At 46.0% G+C, this 13321-nt stretch overlaps 2 non-coding genes across 2 annotated transcripts; both read right to left on the minus strand.

The window, feature by feature from the left end:
* Positions 1 to 5981: 5981 nt before the first annotated feature.
* Trnac-gca (transfer RNA cysteine (anticodon GCA)) lies at positions 5982 to 6053 on the minus strand. The gene has a single exon. It is a non-coding gene; the product is annotated as a tRNA-Cys (tRNA).
* Positions 6054 to 10297: 4244 nt separating this feature from the next.
* Positions 10298 to 10369, minus strand: Trnac-gca (transfer RNA cysteine (anticodon GCA)). Its single transcript has one exon. It is a non-coding gene; the product is annotated as a tRNA-Cys (tRNA).
* Positions 10370 to 13321: the final 2952 nt, after the last annotated feature.

Consider the following 13321-nt stretch of genomic DNA (forward strand, 5'->3'; position numbering starts at 1 on the left):
GGGCTATAGTACAGACTTTGACAGCCATTGAGACAGGCACATCCCCCCAAGTATGGCTAAGCATGCTGGACCAGTAGTCAAAGACGGGTAAGATCCGTGGAAATGCATACCAACCTAAGACAGGGTTCTGACGCCTGGAGGTCAGAATTCCAATGACGGGTAAGGATGTAATTTGCCATGGACAACCTAAGACAGGCATGGTCCCAAGTCATCTTTTCTTTATTTAAAGAATAAGGGGGAGATGTCAGGGGCGGGCTCTGAGGGCCCCAGAGCCGCACTGTGGTCTGATCTCTAAGATGGCGCCTGGCAGCTTGCCAGACATAGCTGCACTCATATACGGGTTTTAGGAAGTAACTCTGGTTGGCTGTTGTACGTGAGGCGATCCTGGTATCTGCCTGGAGACTGTTCCTTGATAGGCTGACTTTCCTGGTAGTCTACTCTCTGATAGGCTGATGTTCTCAATATAAGTCGGAGACTTGTGGAATAAAGCGGCTTTTTGGCTTTTTGGTTCCTGTGATCAAGAGCGTATGTGTTGTGATTGTCCCCGCGGGCGGTGGGCGATCACAGGAAGGATGGTAGATTGAGACAGACATTATTACCCTATATACATGTATGAAAAAAATTTTCTAAAACAATATTTATCACTGTCAAAAAAAAGTTAATGAGAAATGTATGAAAAAAATTTTCTAAAACAATATTTATCACTGTCAAAAAAAAGTTAATGAGAAAATAAAATAAATAAAAGTTGAAAGAAAGAAAGAAAACTTATGCCATATGTTTGCAATCTACATGACCTTTGGCTACAGCAGAGGATGCTGTGTAGTCTGCTTTGGATGTGTCTTGGGTATAGGGGGAAAGGGGCAGCATTCTCCTGCCCTCTGGGGTGCCCAGGCAGTGGCTCAGTCAGCAGAGGAAGAAAGTCCTCCTCCCAGTTCAGAAGTCCCTTTGGGCCTGTGCTTTGGACCTCAAGTCAAGCAGACCAAAGCCCAATTCCTGCTCCTCCAGGGGTGCTGATCCATGGGGGCAAGACCTTGGGAACCAGCAGAGCTCCTACCCAGGAGGGTGGCTTCCACCTCCCCCAGCTCAGCCCAAGAGGGCCAAGGCCAAGAATGTGGCCAAGGGATACAGGAGAGAAAAAGGTAGGAGATGGAAAAGAAAACAACCCAGCCAGCAGTCCAAGGGTGAGAGTGGGGTGGAGGGAAAGTGTTGCAGGAGAATTTAGAGTAAATGGGCCTGGAAGGATGAGAGGAAAGGAGAAGATAGTACCAGCAATTAAGTCCAAAGCCAGTGCACAGAGCTGGAGGCGGAAGGAGGAGACATGCTGGGCAGGGCAAGGAGGCTTATGGGCACTCAAATGAGGAGCCATAAGAAAGGGAGGGAACTGATGAGTCGAAGAGGGCTGTTTTCATGTGGTGGATTGTCCACAACATGGAGCTTAACCAGGAATAAACAGAAACTACTATGGGTCACTGGAGGACACCTTCCTGGGGGAACTCACATTGTTAAATTGTGTCAATTAGGGAACTTGTTTGAAGTGAGCTTCTGTTAAAATGATGAGCATTTCACTGCAGACAAGAGGTTTATGATGCAAATCCAGTGTGTGTTCTTTCAGTCTGTCTCCTTTTGGGTCTAGTTAGTCTGCTAATGTCTAAACTGGAAGTCTTTTAGGTATTTTTTAGGAAGGTCAAACTCATCAGGTATGTTGGGGAACAGGAAGCAGGTGCAAGCAGCAGGTTCTTGGCCCAGTTTTGGGTTAATGGAGAAAGACCAAGACCAGTCATGTGGGATTTGGTCCCAAGCCTGTTATTAATCAGGCATGTGTGCTTGGGCATGTCTCTTAATTACAACCTCTTTTCAAGCCTGTCAGGAAGCATCAAAATAAACTGGAGGCTCCCAGTTCCCATCATGGGGTCATCTAAGGAGCTTGTTAAAAGTCCATTGGCCTCACTCCCAAGGACTCAGATTCAGGATTCCCAAGATACAGCTTGCTGACCTTTATTTCAATTCAAGCACACTCTCTGTGCTCAGCACCTCCCATACCAGATGCTGTTATGGGCAGCCCCACTGGGGATCCAGGATTCAGATTAATCCAAGGTCCCCATGGAAACGAAGGTCCTCCAGTTTTTTCAGTAATGTACTTGGCTTTGGACTACTGAACCTAGAGAGTGCTGGACATAGAAAGATCATGAGGTATTCATTAGGCAATAGTAAGATGAGCTTTTAAGGACAGATCCAAGGGTTCCAATTCAAGTGTTCCTTCCAGTTATTTTTACTCACTGATTTTTGGAATAGGATGGCAGCTTACTTTCTCTCACTGGAGCCCATGATTATGAATTTGTCTGTAGGAGGACAGAGACAAAAGGCCAGGAGGGTCAGGTCACTTCTTTAGGAAACCCCAGGTGACATACCCCATCTTGTCACTCCTGGACTTTCATCCCAGAGAGCCTCCTAGAATCCTGCTCATCCATGTCTTGGTCTGGGTGGGTCAGTGCATGAGCTTATATGACCAGAGGATCTGCAGGAACCCTGGATGGAAGCTCCAGACCTGAGGACCCAGGGCCAAGGTTCAGGGCCTCTTACCTGCACCCTGGCATGCTGGACTTGGAAACCAGAGCACCTACCCATTGTTGGGGGCACCATGCTACCACTGAATTGACCTCTCCTTTGCTACAGTCCAAGCAGAGTGCTATGCAACACATACAGAGAAGAGACATGGACCACCTTCTTCTGGAAGATTCATGGAGCTGAATAAAACTAAGAGTGTGAGAGGACATAGGGGCCTGTGCCTTGAAAACTCTAATTCGTGCACTAGTTACCAGATGGCTAGTGGGTAAGCTCTCCTGAGATGTTGTTGGCCAGAATCTTGACTGATTCATCATTTCCTCCACTGCATCAATTCACTGACAAATAAGGGGCACCTGGATTTGAACCAAGGACCTCTTGATCAGCAAATGCTCTACCCCTGAGCTATACTCCTACTTAGGTAGGACCTCTCACTAGCACCTTTTCATCCATGGCACCATACCCAAGCTACCTACACATTCATCATCCACTGTTTTCTCTGCTTTCTCCATTACAGTCTGCATTCCCTCTTTCCCTCTACAAACTTAACTGGTCCTGCTCCATCCCCCATTGCACATGGAAGGGACACCTGACTCCAGTGTTTCCCTAGGTTCACACCAGTTTTCAGAGAACTGCTGCACTTGGTCTTTAATGGACCTCAATGCAGCCCAGCAAAGACTTCTCCATACATCAAAGGCCTCAAGGAGGGGTCTCGTTATTACACTCCATCAGTCACTCACTCAGTAAACACTCATGGAGCTTGTAAGATGCCAGGTCTGTCATCCATGTTGAGACCACAGGGACAGGGTAAACATTGTTCTTGTTCCTCAAAATGTCTTAGTGCAAACAGGAGAAAAACCCATGAACCAAAATATTTCCACAAGTGGCAGGAGCCTGAACAAAATCTGGTGGGAGCAGGGAGTTTGGATCTCCTACCTGAATGAAGCCATTGGGTGAGAACAGCACCCAAGGGTAGTCTACATAGCCTCCTCAGTCCTCTCTGATGGGGGTGGGGGTTAAGCAGGGCCAGATGCAGGATGTAGTCTTTTGAAGGATGCTCTGATGTTGCTACAAATACTGGACTTCCAGAACTTACAGAAGCTTCCAACCACCAGTGATCCTTACACTATGTGGGCCCTCCCTTCCCCCAGTGCAGAGTTTCCAGATATACCCTCTGGGTGTATCAGTCAGGGAGCAGCACAGCCCAGGACTGGATGTTTTGTTTGGTTATTGTATCAAGTTTAGGGTCTTTGAACTGACTCAGATGTGCAGACTGAGGGAGTGGTGGTTGATGGGGTGGGCAGGTCACACCAGCTTCCTCATACCCTGAGGGCTACGGATTCCTTCTACATTATACAAGGAAATCTCTAGCATCACACATGCATTTAGAGTTGGCCTCTTGTGCATTCAGGTTTACCTCAACCAAGTATCAGGTTGATCTTAGCTTCTCAAGCTAAGACATTTTCAATGGAATGTTGAGGGGCTATACTCAGGATAATTAATTCAGACTTATTTAAACATCTCTTCCTGCTTTATAAAAAATTCCAAGGATCCACATCCACACATACTGTCTAGAATGGGTTGGATGATGTGACTTTGATGTGTGTCTCTGACTCCCAGCAACAGGCACCAGAGTCAGCTGTGATCTTACTCCAGCTGTGATCACCAGGCTGTGGGTGAGACAATCTGCCTTGCAATGCAAGTCCCCAACCTGGGCTGGTCAGCTTTCAGACTGATGAAGGGGCCAGCTTGGGTGACAAGGGAAAGACTGTACAATTGCTGATTTGGTATGATTTGAGTTTTCCAAATCTGCCATAAATCCACACTACCATTCCAAAAGCTCCACTCTTCCTTAAACATTGATGAAATTTAGCCCAGGAGAACAGGAGAAATGTCATGCCCCTAATGTGGTGGCATGGCAGCCACAGGATCAGGCTCTGCTCTTGTTTATACCTATCTCACTAATTCAGTGACAAGAGGTCAGAGGTTCTCACAATACAGTCAGAAGTGCCTTTTGAGGCCCACAAGGACCAGAACTAACACTGTGACCTTGGAACCTACCATTTGCTTTCCTTGAGAAGGTGGGATCAGTCATCCACCTGAAACCACTCTTGCTGCTCTTGGGTCCCTAGGGGACCATGGGAAAGTCTCACCCAACTTTTCTCTTGTAGAATCAGAACATCTGTATTTCCATCCCACAAAACAACCTAAATCTTCATTATCTTCTAGTCAATAAGGCCCAGCTACCAGTGCACACTCCCTTCATTTGCCTGAGGGTCTGCTGCCTGGTCCCCATTGCTGGTCCTAGTCAGGGCACTTGGATTAGAGAGGAGCCCATCTCAGACTCACAGAAACCCAGAGGACAGTGGTGGGCTGGGACAGGTGGAAAGGAGCTCCTGTCCCAGCAGGGATGTCTGAAGACCCAGGCTCATAGAGTGGGCAGAACCAGGGAAGCCAAGTGGCCAGGATGGCAGCCAACCTGGTTAGGGAGCCATGCCCACCTCCAGAATGGACACTGGCCACAGCCCCTGGCCCCCTGGCAGTGCCTGGGCTCTGTCACCTCCAGGATGAACCCCACTCTGGCCTCCCTCTCTGTGTACTTGACTCAGCACTCAGAGTCTTACTTGAGGTCAACAGTTGGCCAAGTCTAAGGCATTAGCAAGTGTGCTGGTTGATTTTGTATGTCTGCTGGGGTGGGCTGTGGTGGGCACATGTTCAACCAAACACCTATGGGATGCTGCTGCAAAGGCATTTTTTGGATGTGATTAACACTTAAATCAGTAGACTCTGAGTCAAGCCCATTGCCCCTCCAAGCTTGGGTGCCTTGTGGAATCAGTTCGTTGTGCACTTGAGAAACACCTGAGGTTCCAGGGAAGGAGGAAATTGCTCAAACCCCTGACTGAGTCTGTATTACAAAGATAGATTGTCCCACCCACTGTCTGCTGACCAGCCTGGGGTGAGATCTCAGCTGACTCTGGTACCAGCTGTTGGGAGCTAAGGATACACACTGAAGTCACTTCATCCAGTCAATTCCAGAGAGCTGTGTGGATGTGGATCCTTGGAGTGTTTTGTAAAGCAGGATGAGTATAAGTTTAAATAATTCTGAACTGTGGCCTCGAACTGTCTGTGACTACAGCTGCCATGTCTGCTCTTCCCGTGTCTCCAGGTTATGGGGTCACCATGCAGAAAGCAGAATTACCCACTTCACAACTGTTTGGGCCAGTTCTTAGAATGTTCTCTGTCCAGGACCCATGAGCAGTGACTCACCTTTGACGACACTGGTTTTCTCTATATCTACAGGTGTCAGGGACACTTGACAGTGAACACCACCTGCCTCACCTCTCTCCACACTGGAGACTGAATCAAGGTGGTGGAAAAAATCTGGAATTCAAAGACTGTGTTCACTGAGTGAAAATAAAAGGGGGCACCTGGATTTGAACCAGGGACCTCTTGATCTGCAGTCAAATGCTCTACCCCTGAGCTATACCCCCTGCTGCTCATATGTGTCTAATAAGCACTCTAAACCCAGGTGACCACACCCTGAATTTTACCACCTTCACAAGGTAAGTCGCTAGTGTTTGGTAATCACTTGTGTCATATTGTGGAATCTCATTTACATCTAAAACTGTAAGTTCCGATACCATTTTCCTGCCAATTGGAATTGTTGGATGTTAGGATGGTCATCAGCAAGGGATTGCGATCCCTCCCCCCAGAATTAAAGTTCTAAGATGCCAAATTAAACTAATCAGAAAGATGAAGGGTGCTCTCTCTCTTCAGCAAGGTCAGCTGGTACTTCTGATGTACATTCAGTTGGGTAACTGTCATTCAGCAATGACGTCCCTCCACACTGTCAACCTTGCAGAGCAACTAAGGACGATTTTCAGAGACCCCTGACAACATCATCCTGCCTTCTGCCAGGTAACTGACGGCCCAGACAAAGCTTTCACGAGTCCTAGGAAGGGTGGTGCTGAAGGTGAATGGCAAGGAGCACACCGACCAGAGGAGAGGCCAGGGAGCTTTGCCACAAAAGAACATGCCAGAGGGGTCACCTGGATTCACACCAGGGACCCTTGGTCTGCAGTGAAATGCTCCACCCATGAGCTACTCCCCCTTGACTGACTGGGTTCCCCCTTAACATGGGTCACCTTTGTTCATACACCCAAGGACTCCATGGTGCTCTGTGAGTGTTATTCCTTCCTACCTGATGGTAACTGCCCATGAACCACAACAAGACTAGGGATGCCCTACAGGCCAGGAGTTCACCTCACCGGTCCCAGAGGGCTCTCTCTCATCTGGCAGACTCTTTCCTCCAGGTCTGCCTATCTGCTCATTCTCCATTCCTTCAGAAAGTGGAATTCTGAGCCCTCCCCTCACTCAGAAGGTGGGATACACTGAAGGGAGGAAGGCAGGGTCAGGGCTGTGTCAGCCACTCCTGCGACACTGCCTCACAACACGTGGGATCTGCCAATGAGATCCAAGGATCTGTGTAGATCCAGGTGAGGTTTCTCTGTATCAGAGATCTGTGACCTTAAAAGACAATATTTTTGTCCATTGCAATTCCCAAACACAGTGGAAGTGCTAAAACAGACTTTCCTCAATGAAAATTCCAGCACAGAGATTGGAAAAACTGGAATTATAAAAACTTCACAGAAATGCAAATTACTGGGAAAAGTGGCCTTACCATTTTTTAAAACTGATGTTACAACTGGAACTCCCTTCTAGATACCAATTTCAGTATTTGCCAGAACATTCCCAATGATAATACATAAATAACCACTTCAAAACTCAGTGACACCAGCAATAGCCATCCAGGATTAGGGAAGTTTCCCTGATTGGGCCCTGATTTGTTACCTGGGAGTGGCTCCAATTCAGAAATTCTGTATAAAAGCCTGCTTGGCTCCACCTTCAGAGAACCCTCCCTTTCCATCATTCTCCTTTGCACTTTCTGAAGAAGTCAATGGTAAATATCTGCCTTGGTGGCTGAGCAGCCTGCTCAGCTTGCTTCCCCCTTCAAGAGGAAAGAGGTCCAGAGATCTTTTCACTGCTCATACTCCCTGTGTTTTTAGGTCCAGTTTCTAATGCTTTTGTCAATACAGCTCTCTTTTTAAAAACTGGTGGGTTTCCTATGTATTTGATTCAATTTTCAAAAAGCGACAATCAGAAATCATTTTAACTTTACTTTCCGCCAGATCAATTATAAGTATTTGCGCACATTACTTTCCTGTGACCATAGTAGGAACACTTTGGTCAAACTGAGAATACTTACTTGGCATCACCTTAATGATTTTAGTGGTCTTAAGAAAGGGCATTCCAGCCACAGCTGATCTGGTCTGTGTTTGGGGCTCATGCTTTACTGGCAGGCTCTGGAGTTTCTCATTTTTCCTCAAGTGGTTCCTTCTGTGGGGCTCCTTCTGATGAGTAGGATGTTGACAGCTGTGATTCGTGGGGCACTGAAGGGGTGTTTCAGGAGAGGGGCCTCTACTCCAGTGCCCCAGTGTGCTTTGCTTTCCTGCCTCCTGCCACTGGATTGTTCATGGTGCACAGACACGACTGCTGCTCTTCCCAGGCACATACCCTGGGAACGAATACTGCTGATCTCACAGTCCAAGCCAGACCCACTATCATCACTCCTGCCCACCAGACTCAGCCTGTCCCTCCCAGATGCTTGCTTCCCATGCCCTTCATGGGACACTGCAATTCAGGCCTCACTTGCAAGTGACTCACTGTGTCTGCAGGGGGTTTGTTCTGCTTACCTAGTGGCTGTGACCACATGTGGCTAGGGCAACTGGGATGTTCACCACAAATTCCACTTTCCCTATTCATGATTGAACCCAGATATAGAGGTATCCTGCTTCCAAAACGGTTCCTGATTGGGTCCTACAAGCCAGTGGATATTTAGAGGCTTATTTTTGACCCTTGATTTTTACCCTCCTTTCATCATGTAATTCTTTTCCCCTAAAATTGCTGTGGTTCCTGTCTCTTGGTTGCAGGGACTGAGACATTTGGATGAGCACAGAGCGCAGGGAGTAGAGTTCTATTGCTTCTGGAGAGGTACGGAAACGTCTCCAAGCTCAAGGTGAGAACAAGCTATAGACACAGAGGTGATACACTGTGGAGAGAAGTGAGCATACCTCCTCAACATGCAGAGGAGGCACACCTGAGAAGCCAGCACAGTCTGGGGAGAATGGGGAGGATGACCAAAGACCTTTCTAGGAAGGAGACTGCTAAATCAGAAGGAGATACCAGCAGGGGGCAGCTGATTTGAACCAGGGACCTCATGATCTGCAGTCAAATTCTCTACCACTCATGCATAACCCCAATTTTTTTTTAAAAAATGATCAAATTAATACCCTTGACATAAGTTGACACCCACTGGTTTGGATAGCCCAGCAAGCTCTGTCTCTCTGATCTCTGGACTCTCCTGTCACCAACTGCCCTTCCATTAGAAAGCTTACATTGGTCATTCACATGTGGGGAACCCAATCCATGTGATGGACCAAAGTCCCAGGTAAAGCAGAGAAGGTAGACCAGAAACACAGGGTATGCTCTGGAGAGGAGGAGACAGATTATTTCTCTTTGTAGAGAGGTAGGAAGAGGTAAAGACAGAACAGCACGAGCATGCTGAGGGCCTCACATCATGTGGCCTTGGTCTCCTAAGACAAAAAAGACAACAAAAAAGTAGGGTGATGCTCACCACCTGGAACAAAGACAAATTATCAGCCTGGCTGTGTGGAAAATACAGAAGAGGTGAATTGGAAAGGAATCAAAGATTGCTCATTAACAGAGGAGTGATAGTTGAGGTCACAATGCCACAGATTTGCATGACATCATTTATCTGGCTCTATCCTTTACTCCAGCAAAGACTGGCAACCACAGAGCATAGGAAGAAATAGTCACTGGCATTTCAACCATAGAAGAAGAAGGAAGCTGTGAGGATGGCAGAGAGGTCACAGGCAAAGACCCTACAGGAGCCAGATTCATGACTGAGAGGCAACTGTAGGGTCCATAATGGGTACACAAACAGGAGAGCCACAGGGTTGCCTACTATCATGGCCCAGAGAGAGATGGAGGAGATGAGGGTCAACATGAGGAAAATGAATAGGTTCAGTAACAGCAAGAAGAAGAAGAGGAAGAATTGTGGAGAGGTGTCAGAAAGGACTTTGTAGGTCCTAAGATCCTGAGAGAGAACAGCTATGGGTATCTGTCTGGTGGGGTTTTGTGTAGGATTAGACTTGACTGTGCATGCTGGATACCCAAAGAGCCAAGAATCCACACAACACACTACCAAGCAATTAAACCAGAAGTTTCCTTTTCTACCACACGAAAGTTCAGTGAGAGGGTCCAGGTTTGACATGGCATAAGGTTTGGTCCAAGGCCATATTCCCTCCCTCCAGTTATTCTAGCCCACATGGCTTTCATTACAAAACCTCTTCCAAGGTCCAGTGTGGCACCTCCAACTTTAGGTCTCACCAACTTCTATAGAACAGAAAAAGAAGACAAGAGACAAACCTCTCCCTGTTAAGACATTCTGCTAAAATGGGTGTAGAGTGGGGTCTGAGAAATGGTACTTTGCTAGACCATTCAGGAGATTCTCATTCATACTTGGGGTTCAAATAACCACAGTAAAACATAAGCATTGCCAGTTTGTGGCAAAAATAGTGTTTTAATGGTATGTACTAAAGAAGAAGAAATTGAGGCATCTGTGTAGGAGAGGAGGTCAAAATTAAGCATGAGTAGGGGGCACCTGGATTTGAACCAGGGACCTCTTGATCTGCAGTCAAATGCTCTACCCCTGAGCTATACCCCCTGCTGCTTAAGAGTGTGCAATAAGCACCTTAAACCTGCATGGCCACACCCAGGATACTCCACCTGGAGATGTCAATTGCTAGTGCTCTCCCATCATACACTTCCTTCCTTCCTGGCCACGCCCCTTCCTGTCTACACCTCTAGGGATAACAAGCACCCTCCTTCTCCTTAGAACCTGGCTGAGTGTGGGACTTATAAGTCATAGATGTCTACAGCAGGAACCTCCTTCACGGTCAACTATAGGAGCCAGAATATAAGAGCCGTCTGCTCAACAGACCCTTTGGAAGTGGGTGGGGCCTGGGATGGGCAAGAGCAAAGGCTCTTGGTTTCCCCCTGAGAATGCCTAACCCGACTTCTGAGATGGGACCCAGGGATCCTGTGTGCCTCTAGCACCTCCCTGCAGGATCTGACTCACAGAAGGGCTTGGGCTATGGCTTTAATCTGGTCCTGTGTTCGTCAGCTTCTCACTACTGTGACTGTTTTAGTCAGTTTTTCATCACTGAGACCAAAAGACTTGACAAGAAAAATTTTAGGAGGAAAAGTTATTTGGTGCTCATAGTTTCAGAGGTCTCATTTCATCAATAGCTGACTCCATTCTGCAGAGCCTTAGGTGAGGCAGAGCATCATGGCAGAAGGGTGTGGTGGAGGACAGTGGGTCAGGACATCACTCCAGGAAGCAGAGAGATTCCCCCACCACAGGCAAAATATACACCCCAAGGCAGGTCCCCAGTCACCCACCTTCTCCAGCCACACACCACCTGCTTACAGCCACCACCCAGTTAAGCCCTATCAGGGGATCAAGGCACTGATCATGCTAAGGCTCCCATAACCCAGTCATTTCACCTCTAAACTGTCTTGCATTTCCTCACACATAAGGTGTTTGGGGATAACTCATATCTAAAACATAACCGTGATCAAAATATCTAACCAGAACCACCTAGAGGTTGAAAAGTTCATATTGGACTCAGGATTTCAGAGGATCAGGCTATGAATTTCTGATTCTAATATCCTGGGTCAAGGTGAGGCAGAACATCATGGAGGAAAAGTGCAGCAAAGGAAATTGCTGAGACCATTGTAGACAGGGAGCAGAGACAGTGGTTGTTCCTCCAGGAACTAAATATAACCATAGCCGACTACATTCTCCAGGTATACTCCAGTTACCTAGAGTTACCACCCAGTGAGTCCATGCAAATGCTTCATCCATCAAATAGATTAATGCACAGTTTTGGTCCCAGCTCTCTTCCTCAGAAAGGAAAGCCAAAATCAAGCCCAAGTAGGGGGCACCTGTATTTGAACCAGGGACCTCTTGATCTGCAGTCAAATGCTCTTCTCCTGAACTATACCCCTTCTGCCTAAGTTGGCCTTCAAGTGATACAGATGCCAACAGTTTGGACTCTGAAGCCAGACAGCCTGGGTTTTTAGTGTTAGCAGCAGGACACGTCTCCCTGGCCTCATCTGCAAACCTGCACAATGGGACCTTGAGAGTACACACTTGCTGGGCTGCAGTGCAGGCTACATCACTTACTCCTGTGAAACACTTCAAACAGCACTGGCACATACCAGGTTCTACATAGTGTGTGCTGAACAGAGAGGCTAACAAGGAACCAGCTCCATTCACCAAGGAACAGGAAAGAAGCAGCAGTGGAACTCAACCTGCAGAGACCCCACGTGAAACGATGGGGTGAACGGAGGATCTTCCATAAGAGGGACTAGAGGCTGAGCTGAGAGCAGAGACTTCCAAAGTGAACAAATAGATGCTGTGAATGAGTCGAATGACACATGTCAGAAGTGAAAATGTGACTGACATGTTCTCATTTTATTCACTATCATGGAAATATAGCTTACAGGGTGAAGTGTACAAAGCTCTATGTATGACTTGGTGGATTTTACACGTGTGCACATAGGAGTAAAATTAATTTGGTTATTATATGCTTTTTATTAATTTTGTTTCTTCTAATTAGTTGTACATGAGAGTAGAATGCATTTATATATTTTGATAGGTCATACATAAATGGAGTGTAATTTCTCATTTTTCTGATTGTAATAATGTAAAGAGAGATCCTACAGATTGGGAGAAAATCTTTACCACATGCACCTCAGATAAAACAGTAATCTCCAGTTAAGTATAAAAAACTTAACACCAAAAAACCAAATAACCCAGTTAATAAATGGGTTAAGGAACTGAATGAACACTTCACCAAAAAACAAATACATGATCAACATATACATGAACTAAGGTTCAACACTTCTAGCAATTAGAGAAATGCAAATCAAAACTACTCCAAGATTTCATCTCACTCCATTCAGAATGGCATTTATCAAGAATACAAGCAACAATACATGTTGGCGAGGATGTAGGGGAAAAGGTACACACACGTTATTTTTATGTAATGCTGAATTTGATTTATGGAAACATTTGTTTATGATTTTAAGTATCTACGTTAATGTGTGAAGCTGGCCTGTTGTTTTCTGTTCTTATACAATCTTTGTTTTTTTATAGCTTATTTTTGGTCATACGTTTTTGGTCATACAAAATTAGTTGTGAAGTTGACTTTTTGTTTAGTTTTTACTCTGAGAAGTGTTTGTGTGAACTTACATTATTTCTTTCTGAAATGTTTAGTCAAACAAGTGTTGAAATATATGTGCGGAGGGGTTTTCTTATGTTTTAAGACCTGTTCTTTTTTTTTTTTTTTAACTTTATTTTATTTATTTTTATGAGGTGCTGAGGATTGAACCCAGTGCCTCACATGTGCTGGGAGAGCTCTCTACCACTGAGCCACAACCCCAGCCTCATTCTTCTTTTTTTAGACAAAAAAATTTTAATTATGAATTCAGCTCCTTCCATAGTTATAGGATTGTTTGTGATTTCTATTTCTTCTTGTGTTGATTTTGGTAAACCTAAGCCAGAGAATAGTAACAAAGATCAAGGTATAAGTATAAATAGGACTTATTA

Source organism: Sciurus carolinensis, chromosome 8, assembly GCF_902686445.1.
Source record: "Sciurus carolinensis chromosome 8, mSciCar1.2, whole genome shotgun sequence".
NCBI classification, from domain to species: Eukaryota; Metazoa; Chordata; class Mammalia; order Rodentia; family Sciuridae; genus Sciurus; species Sciurus carolinensis.